Source organism: Mesocricetus auratus, unplaced genomic scaffold (genome assembly GCF_017639785.1).
Source record: "Mesocricetus auratus isolate SY011 unplaced genomic scaffold, BCM_Maur_2.0 Super-Scaffold_2245, whole genome shotgun sequence".
Classification (NCBI taxonomy): Eukaryota; Metazoa; Chordata; class Mammalia; order Rodentia; family Cricetidae; genus Mesocricetus; species Mesocricetus auratus.
The window spans coordinates 11,435,826-11,452,175 of record NW_024429180.1 but is presented as its reverse complement, the minus strand read 5'-3'; the positions used below and the strand labels follow the sequence as shown (position 1 = coordinate 11,452,175).

The 16,350-nt window shown below is 34.6% G+C and overlaps 1 long non-coding RNA gene across 1 annotated transcript in view; it reads left to right on the top strand.

The window, feature by feature from the left end:
• LOC121140912 overlaps window positions 1-15,077 on the top strand; it is a 30,235-nt gene extending 15,158 nt beyond the window's left edge. Inside the window, exons 2-5 of the long non-coding RNA XR_005877861.1 lie at window positions 5,984-6,143; window positions 6,446-6,481; window positions 8,470-8,565; window positions 14,592-15,077. This is a non-coding gene — a long non-coding RNA (uncharacterized LOC121140912). The remainder of the gene's footprint in view (window positions 1-5,983; window positions 6,144-6,445; window positions 6,482-8,469; window positions 8,566-14,591) is intronic.
• The last annotated feature ends 1,273 nt before the right edge of the window (window positions 15,078-16,350 follow it).

Genomic DNA, 16,350 nt, shown 5'->3' with positions numbered 1-16,350 from the left:
AAATATTAATGGAGGTATTGGCTTACATTCCTATATGCCCTCTACCAAACAGATTTACCACAGCCACATTGCCAAGACAAAACTTCAAAATAAAATAGAAGTTGAGGTGAAATCTTAGCAGTTCTCTCCAAATGTGTCAATGTCAACAAAACCAAGATTATTAGCACAGGAAGGCCTAAACACTATAATGAGAACACAATATGGTACCTTACATGCAACTTTGGAAGAGAAAGAGGGAGCAAGAGAGCAATAGGTTTAAATTTAAAAAAATTCATAACCTATTTAAAGGCTCAATATAACCTAACTAGTACTTGAAATTTCGATGAGCTGCTTGACTGCCTTTAGTATTGTAAGTCACAATACAGGTAGCATTGATTTGTTCAGTTAAACAGAACATGGGTCTATTCTGATTCTTGTAAACAGTAGAGTTTAAAAGGCTTCAGCATGATTGGGTCAGTTTGAGCTGCCCTAGGAGAACCTTTTAGAAATTCCTCTGAACCTTGCAGTTACATACTTTTTCTTAATGTATTGATGTGATTATGTCTACTCAGGTATTTCACATATCAAAATATCAAAATTCGCAAAACAAAATGATTATCACTACTGAAATATTATATGCAAATAATTACTATGACTGACAGACTGGTAGATAAGATTAGTTTAGCATTACAAGCTAGTGTTGATTTTATTTTGGATAAGCTTATCTTGATTTCTCCATATTGTCTATTTGCCACTATTTAAAAATGGGTAACTATGGAGTCACAAAGAATTTAAAATTTTTACCATGTGTGTACAATTTATTCATTTGCAATGCATCACTTTGGGGGAATAGAAAAATGTGATGAAATGAAAGCTAATAAAATTAATATGAATGAATAAGATTAGCATCAATCTCCTGTCTTAGTCAGTGATATATTATCTAGTTGATGGACAATTACTTAAATTTCAGTAAAATATGCATTTGATAATAAACTTTGCAGTACTAAATGAATAGGGAAATATTTTTTGAAAATCAAATATATATTCTATGCATTTAATAATGACTTTGGATAACACCTTTCAAAGTACATTGACAACACATTTATTTTCTCCATATTTTACAGTTATAAGACTTTTAAGATTATGGTCTATATAGGAAAAAGCATACAAATTAACCAGTTATATTAATGGTATTTATGATGTCTTACCTAGTAGTGACCAATTATATAGTTGCTTACTCTGTTATGTGCAGAGTCATAATCCCAATTTTACTTTTTGTTCCATTCAGTAGAAAAATATAAAACATAGGTATATAAACAGCTAACTCAAGGATTTGTATTTTTGCATAGAATATAGAGGTTGAAATATGATGTTTGGTGATATGAGCTGCTTGTAATGCACATCAATGCAGTACCTCAATTCTGCCCAAGTGAAAGAAAACCTTTCCAATTGTACTCAGCCATTACAAAGAGGAAGAACATGACAATATCTATGTTGACATGAGAATTTCAGGCATTAAGTAGAATTATCTTAGTGGAAATTATAGTTACAATTATCTATATACAGGGAATCCCTAAATAATGGTCTGAGTAGAATTCATCTGACGCTTATATTACAGAATGAAGAGTTCAGATGCATTTAAAGGGTAAAAGTGAAAATGTTAGGAGAATTGGAAAATTACTGAGAAGCATAACTAAGCAAAACTGGTATAGGAATTATTTTTTCTTTTGTCTTTGAGATGGTTTAGTTTCTTACAAAATAAATACAATTTGTTATTGTTATTGTTTTGTGGGTGAACACATACAAAACTATGAGCGCAAAATCACATTTGAAAATCGGCATATGTGGTTTTGGATAGCAACTTCCATCAAAATGAAATATTTCCTCATGGAGTGAAGCTCATTAAAACTCACAATATTCTGAAGTCTCTGTAAAACTTAGTAAACAACTGATAAATTTCCAAAGTGTCTCATACATATCTGATTCACAAATCCCCTCCTTCTCCAACTTTATGTTAGCAAAAAGAACTGAGAAAAAAAGGAAACTATCTTACATATTGGGCTACCCTCAAAGAGTGCAGAGACCACTAGGGTTTCAGCCTTTGTGAATTGTCACAGATTTATAGTTGGGATTTTGTCGAATTGATACAGTTGAGTTGTCTATAATTACTAGCCCATACTCCTGTAGGTAACCCAATAAAATTCACTGGATCACCAAATTTGACTTTGTGCTATCATTATCTGTCGTGTCAATGTTTCCAGTCTGTGATGAGAAAACATTTGATTCTGTATCACTGGAAATAATATGACAAATACAGCTGGCACCTTAAAAGAGACCAATAAAACCAAAGTTAAATCCTGGAATCCTGGAAGAGTGGTTGCATGTTCCCTTTAATGGGTACTGAGACATTAAAATATTGTGGAACATCTTTGTGGGAAACACAGATATGGCTACTTTTTACTTTGTGGTGCAGAACTGTATACTTCCTTGGTGTAATGCTGACTACAAGCTTTATAGATAGGTAAGAATTCTTTTTTAACTTTTTACGCATGTCACTTTCAGTTCCCTCTCCCTCCCCTCTCCTCCTCCCCAACCCATAACCCTCCCAAACCCTCACCTCCACTCCAGGCCCTCTCTGTGCCCCATGGAGGGCAAGGGCTTCCATGAGGGATTTTCAGAGTCTGTCACATCATCCCAGAAAGGGCCTAGGTTCTTCCCCATCCCTACACGTGGTATGGGTTACCAGAGTCCCTCTGTATGCCAGGAATAAATACTGGTCTACTCTTCAAAGTCCCACAAATTGCCAAAGCCTTCTCTTTGTCACCCAGGTTCAGTGGGAGGGATGTCTTGATCAGTCCTGTGCTGGCCCCTCAGTCATCAGTCTGGGGTCCATGTGTTCCTCCTTGTTTAGTTCAGCTGCCTCAGTGGGTTTCGCCAGCCCAATTTTGATTCCTTCGGTCATCACTCCTTTTTTCAACTCGGTTCCAGGAATACAATTCGGTTCACAGCTAATGATGACTACCTTATATGTCATCCTAGAGCTCTCATCCAGTGGCTGATTGAGGCAGAGGCAGACACCTACTACTGGTAATAATTCTTTTAACCAAGACCAAGCTGTCTGTGAGATAAACATCATTAAGGGGACTCCCTACATGGCTCCTTTCCTCTACTTAGTATTGTGTAGTAGGTGTCCTTTTAATGGGTTCTGTATTGGGAGTATAGGCATGCCCTCCAAGCAGGTGCTGAATTCATTTATGTATCATTGTCTCTGAAAATTCAGTTTGTGAGAAAATATCTTAAGCTGTCGTTGATTTTCAGTTACCTTCCCCTGATAAGGGAGATAATCCCAAACAGGCTCACCTACCTTCCCATAAGGAACATGTTTGTATAAGATAGTTGGAGTTACAATGGTAAAGAGACAATTCTAGCCTATATGTTAGCCTCTACTTTGGAAAGGGAAGGAGAAACATCTTGAAGGCCAGAAGTTAGAGTGGACACATCTCAAAACAATGTCAGGGTCCAACTTGGGATCTTAAAATTTGAATCTTTTGAAAAAAGTCACACAATGAGTAAACAGTGAAAGGGAAAATATCATAGAAGATATCCCCTCATATTTGAGCTTTAATGCAAGGAAAGGGAAAAACCTGATTTAATATCCAGATGGATTTCAAGAGAACATAATAGGTAGGGTTTGTTCTGGCTCTCAAGTGCTTGAATAGGGAAGACTTTCAAACAAGCAATGGAAGTCTATCACAGTTGGCTCATGGGGCTGTGGAATATGGGGATAAGTGGGATTATTTTCAGCTGAGTCCCCATGAGTTTCTGAGAACATAAGATATACAGAAATAACTAAATGCTGGCTCCATAGCCATTAGGTTTTGTTGTTATTGGAGGGGGGAACTATCTCTTATGGATCTATCCTCTGATTTGGGAGATTCTGTGATAGGGAACTGATGCATAAGAGTAATGGGTTTCTTTTTTATTATTGTTGTTTGATGTGTGTGTGTGTGTGTGTGTGTGTGCGAGTGCATGCATGCACACATTGGTATTTTTTCTGCATGTATGTCCGTGTGAGTACATCAGATGCCCTGGAACTAGAGATACATGTTGGTGCTGGGAATTTAACCCAGGTCCTCTGGAAGAGCAGCCTGGGTTTTTCACCTCTGAGCCATCTCTCCAGCTCTTGAGAGTAATGTGTAACGCAGACACCTGTCATCATTAATGAAGTAGTTACTGAAAACTCTCCTTATGACCTGGTTTTTACGGTGTTTTATAGTGTATTTATCATGTCAGACTTTAAAATTGGAGTGTTTCATTGGGGGCTAACAGAAATAATCAGCTATTGAAAACAGTGACTTCTTCATACTGACTACCTGGGTATTTAAAAGACTGCAATTAAACCAAATGTCTCACTTAGACCCCTTGACAACAGTCCAGCTTTCTCTGAAATGGTCAGAAGTTCCAAGAATGTTTTTTGTATGCTCTACCATGTGAACTTGCCTAAGTAGCCTGCCACATACCACACAATTTTAGAGTAATCAAATGAACCATCTTCAAAACATTTGATGCTGCCTTGTGTTGTAGACACAGAAAAAACTACCCTTACTTAAGAAATAGCTGTTAACATGTATCTAAAAGCCTGTGAATTCTGTCACTGAAATTTACTGCAAAAATGGTGTGTGTGTGCGTGTGTGTGTGTGTGTGTGTGTGTGTGTGTGTGCGTGTGTGTGTGTGTGTGTGTGTGTGTGTATTCACCAAGTGCAGCTTAGGACTATTTGAAAGCACATTTGCTTATAAAATTTTTGTCTTGTGACTATATGTTTTTTAAAACAGGGGAATCATATAATAACTACTGAAATTTAAAGAATCATCATTAACTGGACACAGTGGTTTACATCTGTGTGTAATTCCAGCACTTGGGAGGAAGAAGCAGGAAGATTGCTACAAGTTTTAGACCAGCCTGGTCTATGCAGTGAGTTCTAGACTACATAGTGAGACTACATCCCAAAACAAAGAAAACTCAGATTAAAAAACTGAAATCAAGCTATTTATGTGCCTATGCCTGGTGTTTTTTGCCCAGATGAGTTAGTGAAGGAAATTCCTTCATAAGCAATTAGAAAACACATAAACTACATCAGGACACAAGACATTTAGCACACAAGTAAACTACATCAGGACAGAAGACATTTTGCTCACACGGAGCATACATTAGGACACAAGCATAAACTAAATTGATTATAGTATTATCAAGATGTTCATAAGATAAACTGAAATTCATTATTTCTATTGACTATTTAAATCACTTCAGAGAAGCTAAATGCTTAAAAAAAGGATTGTGGGGGCTTTTATATATTACGACAAAAACATAAATTTGAGATAGGTTTTTAAACCTGGGGATTGGATAGACAACTCAGGGTTAAGGGAACAATCTGCTTTCCAGCGGACCTGGGTTCCGTTACCAAAACTCACATGGTAGCTCATAAGTATCCATAATTCCATGGCACAGAAACACATTTATACACTAAATTCCACATATTTTTACCAGTTAGTATCTGAGTGGGTGAGAACTTTGACAATAGTAAAATATCCAACTTTATCTTTGTTAAGGACTATGAACCAAGGAAATCCATATCTACTATATTTTTTTCCTGAAGATGTCTCATAAAACTTAAGAAGAGTATCCTGTCTGCACTGCAGACCCTGGTTGAAATGCTTTATTTTTGTCTGCATTACTCACATACTTATTACAAAAAACAGAGTCTTCAATGTAGACATAAACTCAAATACAAAGTATTTTTCAGGCAAATATAGCAAGTGTATTCTAAAATGGCTATGCAATTAAATATTAATTTGGCAGAGGCCTTGGAAGATTTATTAATTCTCATTCTATTGTGAGGATTCTAATTAAATGTATCTTATCTCCCCACGTTTAATTGTAATATAGTAATTTTTCAAAATAAGTCTTCGGTCTTGGTTTAATTCATATTTACTGTTTCAATTTTAGCTCACTTTGAATGGCGCTATTCTAAGTAAGAATAAGCCTAACATACAAAGACTTTCCTTCTCTCTAACACAAGAAGTAAGTGTGAAAATGTTAGCAAACAGAGAAATTGATGTCATATATTTGGAAATTCCTTGCAAAAAAGAACCCTGACAACATACTGGTAAGAAAATCATTTGGTTTATCTCTGAATTTACTTATAAGGAATTAATATTTTTCAGTTTTACAGGAGTTATAAAGATTTCTGAAAAATATATCAATTATTTTCTCTTTTTTACATACTAATCATTTCTTATTATGGATATGTCTTTTGGTCATATGATGTAACAAAATAACATATATAATGATCATTGGTGTAAAACTCTAATTATAACTTCTGGCTATTTTGAATGAAGAATATATCAACTTCTGACCCTTGTAAATAAAACTTATAACTTGTTGTAAACAATGTTCTATATTTTTCAGATTTTGAAGGTCTTTGAAAGATAATAGATGTATAGGGTAAGTCTTCAGTTCTCATAATTCTAATGTCAAAGTCAAAAATTTTAATTCATTGATGTTTAATAACTAGAAAGTTAATCAAATAGGTTACTCTATCTTTAAGTATCAAATATAGTTTTCTATTTAGAGGTCTGTTTTCATATGGTTTTGAATTTTTCATTATATTTAAAAGGCTGCAGGATAGCAACCAAGCGATTAAGTGACTAGATAATTGATACATTTATATAATAATCATACTCTTTTTTACTTAGTAATAAAATATTGTATCACAATATTAACAATGTGAGCAGTTATGCCGGGCATTGGGGGCAAACTCCTTTAATCACAGCACCCGGGAGGCAGAGGCAGCAGATCTCTATGAGTTTGAGACCACCCAGATTTGCAGAGCAAGTACCAGGACAGCCTCCAAAACTACACAGAGAAATGCTGTCTTGAGAAACAAACAAACAAAAAAGCAAAATACACAAACAAAAAAAAAACAATGTGAGCAGTTACTTGCTAAACTCAGGACATAATTAGTTTACATTAGGATTTGGTAAGTTTTTTTTCAATAGTCCGAAAAATGAAAATATTAACACTTTTACTCAGTCAGAGCTTCTCTCTCTTGCTGATGTGACACTGTCTTACCCGTAGGTACAAAACTACAATGTTATACCAGCCCAAGTAATCCCATGAAATTTAGCTTGATTGTCTCACTTTTATAATTTTCATTTTGTGATATATAATCTTGTATTTCTATTTCCCTTAAATGACTTATTGCTATCTATTCTTTTCAGAATATTTAGGACTGTACTCATTTTTTGTCTTGTGGATTTTTATTGTTGTTTTCTGTTTATTTGTTTGTTTCCTTCTCATAACTCTACAGGCAAAAAATGTTGAATTTATCCCTATCACTTCCCACCTTGGTCTTTTTTTCAGTAGCTTAATTGACTATGTGGTATGCAGCTTCACAGAATCGTCTTTATCCTTCTATTACATTGTTCATGCTTTTATCCCAATTTTGGCATTGAATGCTGTTCCTCTAATCATAGAATTATAAATTAATTATTTTTCCCATTTTTAAAAAATTGTCCAGGATATTTCCTTGATACCATTTCATTTTGGTAATAGTACAACTCTGTAGTGGTTTGAATAAAAATTGTCCCTACTGGCTTATATATTTGAATGCTTGGTTACCAGGGATTGGCAGGATTTGAAGGGATTGGAAGGATTAAGATGTGAGGCATTGTTGGAAGAAGTATATCATTAGGAGTGAACTTGAGGTTTAAAAAGCCCAAGACAGGCCAAGTGTCTCACTTTTCCTGCTTCTTATGGTTGCGGATGTCTACACAGCTCTCCACTACCTGTCTAGCACTATGGCTGCTTGCTTGCTGTCATGCTTACTCCCGTGGTGATAATGAGCTAATACCTGAAATTGTAAGCAAACTCCAATCAAATGCTTTCTTTTAGAAAAAGTATTATGTCCAAGTGTCTCTTCACATCAATAAAACAGTGACTAATACAGACATCATATCTCCTTTGCACATCTCTTACACTAAGGCCAATCATGCATCTGACTATTTCTAAAATTATCATGTTTGTATTTTGTCAGTAATGCTTACAGAGAAGCAGTTTTCAATTCTCATTCATCATCAACTTCGATCAACTGGTGACATTTGACAGGTTTATTGAATCTTTGAAACACTCCCTTCCTTTGGCTTTCAGCGCCATTAAGTTCCTTGTTTTTAATTTCCCATATCACTGTGTCTAGCTAATTTAGTATTGAGAATATTTTAATTAATAAATGATTAAATGCATCTTATTATGACTAAGTCTGTGTATTATTTCAGCAGTCATATCATGATGATGTTATTATTGAAAATTTAAAAACTCTCTGTAACATGACTAATCTCCTCTGACTTAATATTTTCTCTCAAGGAAGAAAAGTAATCCCCAACAACTGAAATAGTGTCTAATGTTTGCATTTCTGTTTTGTTATGTCAATTCAGTGCTGATGCCATCACTGTTTTTCATGCTGATGGGTGTTCAACAGATATGTCTACTCTATGAATTCGTATTAAGGTGAAATACTGTGTAATTGTGTGGTAGGTATTTAGTATTATCTGTGATTCAAAATAATAATGATGCTAATAATTATCACTTTATGCAAATATTTACCACTTAATTTGCATATAACAGTATCTCTCTCTCTGTGATCCCTGTATAATTACAGGGCTTTGGATCAACTGGCTACTTGCAATCATAATTATTTTCTTCAAAATTGATTCACTAACCAAACCTCTCTGCATGTTTGTTGCTGTCTCTTTTCACACCTCTTAATTGTATGAGTCTTTTGTGAAGAAAAACATAGCAGTTTTTAAATATATACATCAGCATTTGAATTTTCTGGTAATTAAAAATAATACATTCTATATATTTCAATATATTGATGTAGAACCCCCCCAGAATTTAACATGAAGCCTTAGAGTTTGTGAATACATGAAGCTACCAGATACGCTGTATTTGCTAGCACAGTTTCTTCAACAAAACAACATTCATAAGTGGCATAGGAATATATACATAAATTATTTGTATTTGTGCATGTGTCTGTGTGTGTATGTGTAAATACGGGTTTTACTAAAGTAGTTGCATAATTTAAGAAGTTCTAGAATTAATAGCATGCTTTGGCAGGATAGTGATCTATTTGCATATTTTTCTGTGCAAGCCCAAATCCTTATAATGACTAACCTTCATAAGAATCCGAAGATATAGTTCCTAAATTGCACAGCCAGCACTCTCCAGACTCAGGTAATACCGATGTTTCATTTTGAGTGTGAAAATTGAAAGTGCCATGACTCAGTTTGAAGGCAGTTAAAAAAGAGAAATACCTCCTCTTCATATCAGGGTCAGCCTTTCTTCTTCATTAATTTCTGACCACTGTAAAATGAAGGTTCTCTGCCCAAGGGTGAAAACAGCACCAGGCTACGGAGATAAAGCAATATTTAGAGGGCAGTTTGGCGACATGACTGTTTGGCAAGACAAAAGTAGTTGGTCCTCTCTCAGCATGTATGAATTCCCTGCTGTGGGCTTTTGAGCAGGTTTTCAGTTTAGATTTTTTTAATTAACATCGGCAATGAAGCAAAATATAACAGGTACATATAAAGTGACTATTGTCCAAATTAGCCACTATGGATAGGACATGGAATACTGTTGAGTTTATTATCCTATAGATCATCGTTTTCATGATTCATTGATTACGAGTACTGTTAACTTCTTCAAATTATATACAGACTTTACCCATATCATTCTGGTTTTGCCCTCTTAGCTTGCTTCAGAAGCTTTTTTCTTGAAAAAAAATCACTGGGGATTTCAAATTGGGAGCAGTTGATGGAACAGAAGTTTTTGTCTAAGTCCCTGGACAACTTGACCTAGTCTGTCTTCCTTTAAATTTCCCACATACCTAGCTTCTACTTTGGCATCTGAATTCATCGTTTTCTGTGTTATGTTCAAGATACTGCATAATCACTAGTAGGATCTCCTGGTTCAAGGAAAGTAATATTTGTGCCCTCACTTCTATTGAATACTTGGTTTAGGCCCAATGTCAGGTATCTCACATTGAGGACTGAACAAGGACAGAAAACTGAAGCAGCAAAGGTGAGGTCAGGGGACAAGAGTGACCAAAAAATTAGAAAGATACACTACAATGCAGGTATGAATGAGAGGGAATTACATGCTAAGTGAAAACTGCAAATCCGAGGAATATATACAATTGAGGACCATAAACCAAGAGGAATTTGGAGGACATTCACTGGATATATTTCAAGTCTAATGTAAAAAGTCAGCTTTTCTACGAGAGTGTAGACAAAGAAAGCCTTTTTAATGTCTATGGTCAGGCCTGAAAATTACAAGGTCTTTAGGAGTCAGACTCAATACTGAAACAGATAGAGAAATTGGTTATTGCAAGTGCATTTCGGGGAATACAGCCCGAGTGGAGAGGGCAATTCATCACATAGTCCCCATATTTGGAATTCAAAGGGTGTGTTATTATATAAGTTACTCATATTTAGATATGCCAAGACTATCCTCTATAGGGAATAGAATATTTATGCCTAAGAATAAACCAGAGAAGATACACAATTATTTCTCAACGAAATGTAGCAATTTCAAAAAACAGAAAAATTGAACAATACACTGTGACATTAAAATGAAGCAGATAAATATAAATTGGATAATAGCATCACATTATTGCAGGATAAGCTAAAGAATAATGTGATGATGATAATAAAGTAACAATATATTAAGCTGCAGTTCAACATTCTGCGGACTCTAGTTCCAAATTGTCTCTTTCGGTAATTGCCTCATTTTTGAGTTTCAGAAAACAATTCTTATGTTTTTCTTTTATACCATTGCTCATTATTCTAAATTCCCTTTAACTTATTTAGAAATTGTAATTCTTTTTCTCCATCTCCACGGTGTTACCATTTAGAGCACTTATGTTCTCAGAGAGAGCATTTATGATGACTTTACATAAGTTGCAGTCTTAATTTCGTCTGTGATCATGCTTATGTGTGTCACTTTTCTCACCTACATTCCTGCTGGAACATGAACTGACGAATAATATGCCAACAGAGACGTTAACATGGACAAAGAATAGCTCATGATACCTCAGCAGTTTGCAAAGAGGCACAGGCAACAAAGGAATTCTGAGAGCTAGAGAAGTATGCTTCCTTAGGGAGATGACACAAACTGCTTACCAACACAAAAAGGACACCCCCACCCCCCACACACATGTAATATTCTTTTCTGACTGAAAATTAGCATTCATATGTTTAGGATTACTCACACACAACAATAGAAAATGAGAACATCATTTTGTAAAAAGTTAAGTGTGAGAAAGTGACATGGAAGGTTTTCAGGAAGAAAAGAAATGAAGGAAAATACATAATTCGAATTTGAAAAATAGGTAAGTAAAAATAGAAAAATAATTAAAGAATGGCATATTATTACTCTAATTTTTTGAGATTATAATAATTACATCATGTTCCACACTCTTATTTCTTCTTTTCAAACCCTCCTATATACACTTGACCTCTTTGCAGATTTCAGGTCAGTGAAATCTTCAAATATGTTTATTACAAAATGAAAGTAATAATGATCTTAGTCAAAATCTTTGGTATAAGGAGTTCAATACACTTAATCCATTGTCAATTCAGACTTTAAAATGGAATGTCAGTAAGTATAAAAACTGTTCATTTTGTTTGTATAATGAAAGAACACTTTGGACTGAATAGCAAAAGTATTAAATATAGCACATTATTCTTTAGGATAGAATTACTGTTGGGTGTATTAAAGAATACAATTTGTCTTCGGAATTCTGGGGTTACTTTCTCAGAAGTTTTTCTAAATTTCAAGGACAAGGTTGTTGGTTTTTCTACCTTTATTAATGTGTAATCACTAAACTAAACTGAATATTTTTCAGACACAATTTTTTGGGTAGGTGTACGAATACATTGTGAAATAATTACCATCATAAGCCAATCAACTCGCCTATTGTCTCACAGGGCACCTTTCTCCATATCCTTTTTTGTTAAAGTTTTTCAGAGATATTTTCCCAGGGAGTCAGAAGGATGTCATATATCATAATTGATCATTAGTCATTATGTATATTAAAAGAATAGTTTTATATTTTATGTGGTCAAAGATTATTAATTTCCTAAATTTACTAATGTTTATAAAACATGTTATGTTGATCACTATTTTTGGACTTGAATTTTTTGTATTTCCATAGGGTTTACAAATTCAAAGATCAAAAAAAGTTCATTTGTATTTTACTTCTTTTTTCTTTGTTTAAAAATAGATCATTTGTTTTTCAGAGAGTATATTCTGATTAAAGTTTCCCTTCCCATGCATATACAAAACCTTTCTATATCTTTCTCTTTTCAGAAAACAAGTAGGTATCTACAGAATAATAATGAAACGAAGGATGATAAAAGAAAACCAAGCAAATCAGACTAGAATGGACTAGGACAAAACAGAATAAAAGCACCCGCCAAAGTAGAATGTAGTATATAGACCCAGAGACAACCATGTTCAGAGCCTATAAAACTCTCATTTTATTTTAGTTTTTAACTTTCACAGAATTTAATATGAGATTATGTATTTACATACATTCTATACCTCTCTCACTCCAAATCCTATTATTTCGCTGTGAACTCCATTTCCAATCCATGACCTCTCTTTTGAATTATACACACACACACACACACACACACACACACACACACACACGCACACACACACGCACACACACACGCACACACACAACGGCAGCTTGTAAAACCTACTTAGGAATCCTCCTTGAGGAAACTGATTCTTCCACTCTCAGCAGGCATGACTGCCTGTGGCTGTTTGTTGAGCTTCTCCTCTCAGTACGACTAGTAAATGCCTCTCAGTGGCTACCTGGTTTAATGTCCACGTAACACTTGTGAGTCCCCCCAGTCTCCAGGCAGCTCCAGGTGGTCTGTATTCTGCACCCTTCCCCTGTTTTCCCGTCGTCCTCGGTTGCTGCTGCCTTAGCGATTTACTATGCCCTTCTAATCATTCTTCTTAGCAGAGCCTATCCCCTCTGATGATCTTTTCCATGATAAATGCTCTTTTAGTTTGGTTACTTTCTCTTTGTCATACAAATACTGAGTATCAGGAAGAAAGTTTAACTTCAGATTTATCCAAGATTTTGTGAGTATTTTCATTGCCAAAATCATGTGTGACCAACTCAGAATCTCAGTGATGTGTAGATTTTCCACACCTTCATGTAGCCCTCACTTACGCTGACTCTCCTTATGTTTTAAAGTAAGTCTATTGTTTGTCTCAAGGGTTAGGCATAATGCAAGGAAACTGAGATGTTAGAACTTTTAACAAGTACCTGTAGAGAAGCCTTAGTTGCAAAATGATTTTTATTGATGTTTACTGACAGATTGCATGCTTGAGTAAATTTTTCAGAAACCACAATACAATTCACTCGATTTTTTTCATTAAAAACAATACTTGGAAAGAATTTCAGTTCCATCCTTCTCTCTGGAGGACATCAAAGCAGACTCTGACAATCACAGCTGCCAGACAGCAGAAGATGGAGAAACTGTACCATAGGCATTACCACAAATGCCTTGACTAAAACTGGCATATTTTTTAAAATTAATTGTCACATATAGGTGTGCCTTTGTGTTTGATTTGCAAGTGCATTTTTAAGTGTATGAGGTGAGAGCACAAATACTACACACAAGTATAATGACTAGGAGGCAAAGGCAATGTAAAATTCATTTTCTAAAGTACACAAATACTTGGCAATCATACTTTGAATCTATTGAATCCATTTTGAATGTTGTTTTATGTACATGCACATATGTATATATATACATATATATGTATATAGCAATAAACTTTGAAATATAATGGGCACTACATGCATATATATGTATATATTTAACAATATTCAGATTATGTATGTCATATATTAGAAATAAATCATTTCTACCATGTTCATTGAAGTGCATCAGCAAAGATTGTTGCTCTCACAGATTTGTTCTATCTTGCTAGATTTATTATTACTATACATGCAAAGAAGAGTTGCCAGGATATGTGGAGGGTTGAAATTTCTCACTGAGGATGATTTAAATGGTTTGCTAAACTGAAAACTATCAGAATAGTACTTAACATTTTTCATAACTTTCAAAATAATTGGAAATATTAGTTATTCAAGGCATTTTAGCTTTACTAGTGAAACAGTATAAAACATGTTTTTTAAGCAAAGCAGGTTTCCATTAATTTTATAATATATTTATTTTACTTAGTGCTTTTTATGGCACCAGAGACCCCTTGGTAGGTGTAATTTCAAAAAGTTCATTCAGATTTACCTTAGATTCTGACACATCATGGATTGAAATGCTTATAGAGATAAGGGGACATTTCAAAGAAAAAAAATGTGGTATGTCTCAGTCCTCTTAAGGACAGCTTCTCTTTGCAGTAGATAGTGATTAATATAGCAACCAACACACAAGTTTTTAAGGTGCGGAGAGCAAGAACCAGGGATACTAAATCTTAAATTCGACATCTGTATCATATTCTCTCATTACAGGACTCAGTATCTATGCTGAAGAGCCAGAGGCAAGGGATGACTACAAGGAAGCAGTCTCATGGGCACAGTAGGGCTGATGAATATATCTATTCACAAGGATTGTAATAACACATGTATAACCTGGGAAAGCCTAAGCCAGACCATATATTGGAACAGAGATGGGAATTGAGTACAAGTTCCACCCACAGCCAAATAGCTATTGACAGTAGTTTCTGCAAGGGAGTCCATTTTTTCTAAATGTATAATTCCAGTAAATTAACAATGTTCTCACAAAGGACACAGATAGAATAATATATGAGAGTACAAAGTGGTCTTGATTGGTTTAAATCCCAAAAACAAATGGAGACAGATTGGATGGGCAAGTTATTTAGAATGGATCTGGAAAAAGTTGGAAGAAAGGCATCAAGTATATTAAAAGCCCATCATATAAATTTCTCAAAGAACTAAAGCAATAAAAATAAGTAGAAAGAAAGGAAGAGAAAGACGGAAGGAAGGAAGGAAGAATGGAAGAAAGGAAGGAAGGAAGAAAGGAAGAAAGGAACAATGAAAGGAAGAAAGGAAGGAAGGAACAAAGAAAGGAAGAAGGGAAGGAAAGAAGGAAGGAAGGCAAAAAAGGCTTGGCTCTTTAATTACCCATCTTTGTCATCATCTCTTATTTGTATTCTTGCTGATACACACTCTAACTGGAGTGAGGTAAATAGGATATCAGTGGAGATTTGGTGTACATTTGTCTGAGGTCTAAGAACATTGAACATTTTTCATGTATATTTTCCAACAGCACTTATCTTAAATGATTTTCTGAAAGTCACTCTAGGAAACAATAGTAAAATCTGACAAATTGGATAGCATAATATTAGAAAGTAATAAAGCAGACTGAAAAAAAGCCTATAGATTGAGAAAAAAGTCATTGTCAGCTATAGTTCTGACAGAAGGCCAATATCTAGAGTAGATGAAGAACTCAAAAATTTAGATACCACGGCCTTAAGTACTACAATCAATAAAATAGACAAATGAGTGCAGTGGGCTGCTTCATAAACAATGTAATCACCTCTAATTTGCAGCAAGATGTTTCACTTCAAACATCACAAAGAACCAACCCCAAAAAAGCTGTTGAATCAGAAAAAACTTTTAAATTACTCAGTGTTTGTCTGATATTCTTTTAAAACAACAAAGCTTTATTTGTTTCTATTGTTGGCCAAAATTGATTGCATGGCTATGGCATATTTTGTGGAGCGATTGCTTGACAGTCAGTTGTGTTATATTCTGTTTTGCTAATTATGAAATTTTCTTGATTAATTTGTACAAATTGATTATGTGAACATAAGTTTCTACATCGCAGCTGTAAATATTCAATATGGAGAGTGATACATACAGTTCAATCATTAAATATCAGCTAACTTTAGAAGAGAATGAATATAAGACATGCATCCTTAATTTTTAAAATAATGCTAATATATACAGGAATGACTTTAAATTTATAGCCATTCTAATGATGTGTTTTATGATGATGTTTGTTTATTTATTTAGCTATTTTGTAGGTTTAGTTTTTCAAGACAAATCTGCAAAACAAACTGGCCATGAACTGGATATGTAGCAGAAAATAACTGAACATTTGATTTCCCTCCTTCTACCTACCCAGTACATGATTAAAAGTTTATGTTGTCCCCTTTGGCTCTGGTCAGGTTTAATTATCAGCCATGGATTCTATGTTGTTAGAGGGTAGGATAATCTTATGATATAATCTATCCCGGGATTTCTG